Here is a 5,575-nt window from a genome sequence, read left to right as displayed (position 1 = left end):
ACATGTCTAGTAATCCTAACACATAAAAAAGCGCGAATATCTCTTGATGTTTTGATTTAAATTACTTTGGAGCTGGCAGATAAATCTAAAAATTAGTCCCTTTCGTTAACATCCCTAACTCTGCCTAGGGCATATTCACCTTTTTGTGCTATGACAGGAGCACTTTTGATTCTGGTACGAATCACCTAAAACTTACACTTCCGATAATGAGATATTGCAGAAACGGAAACTGCTATTACGATGAGGCTTCTCGTATTGTCAGCCAATACACAGATTGTAGTAATACTTAGAACAATGCCTATTGATATTAACAAACTAAGATTAGGGTAAATTGGAGTGTCAGCGCTGTTTGTTGCGGGATTCCAGTGCTACTCGTTTACGAGGTATCACAATTTGAAAAGTTCCCACACCGGCACCTGCACAATACCTGTGGTAGCGAACACTAAACAACAACACGAGTGCAGACACTACTTACGAGGACTGTGACCAGTAACGAGACAATCGACCATCACGGATTGTGTTCAGAATGACCACCGGTTGCGGCAATACCCCTGGCTGGTGTGTCCTCGTAGACAGCGTCTTCCAATCTTCTCCACAGAAAATAGTCTACAGGCGTCAAACTCGGGGAACGGGCCGGCCGAGGCTGAAGGCTTCTCCGTTCAGTCCAAAGATTTGGAAAGAAGTTGTGAAGATATTCTGCAGTACCCCGTGCACTGTGGGCTGGACATCATCTCGGTACAACAGGTTCCTCCTAGTCTGCAGAGGAACGTCTTCGAGCATCCGGGAGGATGGTCTGTTAGGAGGCTGCGATATATGTGCGCCTTCAGTGTTCCGTCTATGAAAAACGGGCCTATGAGCCGATGGTTCACCATCACATACCACTCTTTTACAATTCAGACACTGTCGTTCCATCTGACGAAGCCAGCGAGGATAGTCAGTAGACAAGTAGCGCATGTTCTCGTAATCGTTCCCATACAGCTCTCGATGGAAAGAGATGTGGTATTGGTGGGACCTAACTCAATGGAGAATGCGTAGCACACTTGCCTGACTCGTTCCACTTCCTCGTGTGATTGCACGGGGGCTAACTGCAACAAGAGCGAGAACATTAATTTCCCTTCTTCTGTCTTCACTTGTTTCCTTGTGTTGCGTTGTCTGTGTGTTACACCACCACTTTCACGTAACTGGTTGAAGAGATAGATAAATAAGTGCGGAGATAGTGGACTTCTGTTGGGATACTTTGCCGCATACACCGTATAAGAGCGAACGGCATTTTTCCCTCACTTTCGCACTCCGCGAACGTGTCGGCTTTTTCCGCGCTGGTACATCAAATCGTCCACTCGCGACCTACTGCTTGTACTGTCAATCACTAGCTGACCATCAAGTCGCAATGCACACAGACACCCCGTAAGCAAACATAACAACATGGTGCCTAGCAACTGTGCAGGTTGAGTGGCACAAACGGGTGTCAGTGTGGAAAGTTTTCAGAATACTGAATCTCGTACACGCCTCGCACTAGACTCTTGCAACAAACGCCGCTGACAATCTAATTTATTCTACTTTTCATTTGTTAATGTCATTAAGATGTGTTAAATTTAAAAAAGTGTGTGTTTGCACAAAAAATACACTTTCTAAATATTATTACAATCTATATATTGGCTAACAATACGAGCCCCTGATTTCCAATCCATTCTGCATTCTGTGAAAACCACGCATCAATAACACTTTTCATTCCGACAATATTTGCGACGCGTGGTTTAGACGAGTCCCCCCACAACGAAAGTTTGGAATACTATCGTAAAATGCAGTTTACATTACTGCAGGTCTCATTGGCCGAGGCACTTGATGTACTACCAAGTTGGAACTCGTATACTGGACGGTGTTTACTACTGGCATGCTTTGCAGCCGTTTCGCAGTCACGTGAACACACCGCTGCCGCAGCGGTACACCGCGAGCACTCCAGTATCAACAACAATTTCATTCAGTTTGTGTTCAACACTGCAGTAATATGCTATGCCACGTGGAGGCATACAGCACTTTGGTATAGTCTGGGTAGTGGCTTTGTTTCAGCAGGTCACACACTGCAAGATGTTGCCGATCGGTTACAGGTCACTCAAAGTGACGTGTCTAAGGGTGTGGAGCATGTACAGAGGCGGGAGGTGTGAATGACAGACCGAGCTGTGGTCGCCCTCGTGTGACATCACCAGCGCAGGTTCGTCTCCTCCGGCTGTCTGCTCGCAGGCGCTGCCAGAAATATTGGAGATCACAGCTTCAGGGCAATAGGGATTCGTATCGCAGACAAAACAGCGCGCAGAATATTGCATCAGGGTGTCGAGGTTCACAACATTCCTCGTATCTCCTGAACCTCTCGAGACACCGAAACGAGGTTTTGGCAAATGATAGCACACAGGGAGGAGAGTATTTTGCGACTTTGTAAACACACGGAACTTTCTTATCTGTGTTGATATATCACAAGATATACTTTCTATTTAATTTCTTTTCTCTCCAGTGACAGGTAGTGAAACAAGGGTGTCCTAGTATGAAAATAAATACAACAGCTGCTGTAATATGAGTCTGTGCAAATTATTCTGTATTTTGGCAAAAGAGGTAGAATTAAACCTATAAACAACGGAAATGTTTCTGTTACTTATAAATAGTGACGCTTCTTCGAATGAGAAGATGTTAACAATTCACACAAAAATAAATCGCCAGTACTGTTGGAATTTTGCTTGAATCCCCGTAACCCATTGTTTTTCTAACACCGAACGACTGGAATGGAAACTTACCAAAAGGATTTTATAGCTGCTGGACAGTGTCTGAGTAATGGCCAGCGCAGCCTCCACGCGGAGCCGTCCGGAGTGGCCGAGCGGTTCTAGGCGCTACAGTCTGGCACCGCGCGACCGCTACGGTCGCAGGTGCGAATCCTGCCTCGGGCATGGATGTGTGTCATGTCCTTAGGTTAGTTAGGTTTAAGTAGTTCTAAGTTCTAGGGGACTGATGACCTCAGAAGTTAGGTCCCATAGTGCTCAGAGCCAACCTCCACGCGGAATGACACGCACACGCCAGATGCTGGTTACCCACCTACGGACTAGCAAACTGACTATGTGTGATGCGCGAATAAAATAATTGTTTTTGAGGAAAGTAAACAATGGATCCGTCGCACAGCACAGTGGCCAGTGCATCCTCAGCAGCTGAGAATAATGCGCGCGACTGGAATGCGGAAGCTAGTGCCTGGTGTGGCCTGTGAGAGGAACATTCTCATGAAAGTAGATCTGCTTTTGTCAGCAATGCATTTCAACAAATTAAATATAGCGAGTCACCATTTTCTTTCAGGATACTATTACTTTCGGAATAATACCGAACACTTTTTCATGTGCGTAGCCTGTTGTATTATTAGTTTATTAATACTGGTAGCGTATTTGTGACCACTGAAATACTTTTTCTCATCACGACGAGGCAATTAAAACATTGTTACTTGTGACTGTTTCTCGACTGTTTCTAGCCTGCAGTGGAAATGTGATGTCCACACGTACATAGTATAATGTCTCTTATTACATCCATAGCCAAGTTGTGATAGTGAAACTTACGTACTTCAGATCTTGGACGCGTTTTATCAGGAGCACAAAGTGGTCATACCTGTGGAAGTTATGGTTTTTCGACTTTTCTCAACAGACCGCAGAGATACTTCAAAATAAGAGGCAAAAAGTGGATAACCTTGTTTTACTTTCCTGCCTTGCTTCTAGATCAGATGATTTTATAATATTCCTTTCTTCCTTATTCGCTACCCTGACCATGAATCGTCTGTCCCTTCTTAGGATCTGAAAACATTGTGGAGGCAAAAGACATAATCCCAGTGGCTGATGGCTCACCAGTTATTGAACTGTGCATTGTTCTTGACAAGAAGAATAAGCAAAACAAAAGAACTATGCAAGTATATGTAACTGAAAACTGTTATGTACTAACGAAAAGAGATGAAGCGCTTAAACGGCGAAAAACGAAACACTCCTAGGAGACAATAAAATTCATTACACTGTAAGACTGTACTTTTCGGATGGGCAGCACTTCCCCTGCCCATACGCGCCGTGCTGCAGCGAGCACACGGCATGACTGCCTGGCCGCTGCCCGCCCCACCCCTCGCACAGTAGCTGCGCGGCGCGCGGCGCGACAAACTGTGCCGCAACCACAAAGCGGCGGGGCGTGGCGCTTCCTCGTAGCGTGCAGGCTCCTATTTGAACATGTGAAGACACACGCGATGTACGCGTCTCAATTTGCGCCTAGCGTAGAGCCGTCTTATTCGTGGCTGCCTTCCGCTCTCGCGTGTGACGCGCGAACGTTAGTGACTTGTAGAAGACGACTCCTAACTGTAGACGATCTAAACTTATACTGCATGCCCGCCTACAGGCGTAATCGTCTGTGTGGCATAAGTTACTAGTCGCAGATGTACCTACAGTAAGTATACATGAGTACATAATTATCTTACTTGTAACAATAACTCTGGCATTACTATACTTACTACTAAAAAAGGTAGAGCATCTTTAATATTACAGAAAAACAAAACTGGTACTTGTCCTGCAGTATCGTCGGCAAACTCGTTTCCAAAATTGAAGTTCGTTTGAACAGTATGCAGGAAAGACGACATTCAGCGAGTCACGAACAGAAACCTGGAATGAGAAACATAATGCTGACGTACATCCCTCCATGTACCCAAAAATGAATGATGCATTGCGATTGCATCAGCAACACCACATACGCTTCAGGACGTATGTCGTGAAATGGATTATCATTAAGTGATTTCAGAATGACCGATGGTGTGCTTATGGAACAGCTATCGAATACTTTTAAAATGGACTTTACGCAGTCTGTAACTGATATCGATGCGCCGGTATGCATTAAGAAGCTAGAGGTGTCTGTAGTCGCTACTTTTATTTTGAATTGCGCTCCATTGTATCGATAGGCGGCGCTGCCGTGCCTTGACAGATGGAGAGGAGCTTTCTCTCCAGGAACCCACTCGCTCATACCAGTGGGTCCGCCCGCGTTTCAAACTGGAAACAGCAGGCGGGAGGCGTGGAACTTCAATTCCGGCTTTAAATATTCAGGGTGATTCCATGATGATGTTACAGACGTGAAAGAATGATGGAGGAGGTTAACTGTATTAATTTGAGGTAAGGGACCTCGGTCCGGAAACTACAGAGTCGAAAGTTATAACCGAAAATCGTTGTCATACCTCTGACAGTGCGATACGTGTACCAGTATTGTTGTCGCTAATATTTTAGGGTAGCCAACTTTCACGAACCAAAACAATAAAATGTTCAAATGTGTGTGAATTCTTAAGGGACCAAACTGCTGAGGTCACCGGTCCCTAGACTTACACAGTATTTAAACTAACTTATGCTAAGTACAACACACACACCCATGCCCGAGGGAGGACTCGAACCTCCGGCGGGAGGGGCCGCGCAATCCGTGACATGGCGCCCCTGACCGCGCGGCCCAAAACAAGAAATAAATGTTTAATAAACGTGGGCTCTGAAGCGCATACCCTGTGAGCTATGACCAGTTATTCGTCTTCGCTGCTGTGAAA

Source organism: Schistocerca piceifrons, chromosome 6, assembly GCF_021461385.2.
Source record: "Schistocerca piceifrons isolate TAMUIC-IGC-003096 chromosome 6, iqSchPice1.1, whole genome shotgun sequence".
Lineage (NCBI taxonomy): Eukaryota > Metazoa > Arthropoda > Insecta > Orthoptera > Acrididae > Schistocerca > Schistocerca piceifrons.
Note: the sequence above shows the minus strand (reverse complement) of the source record.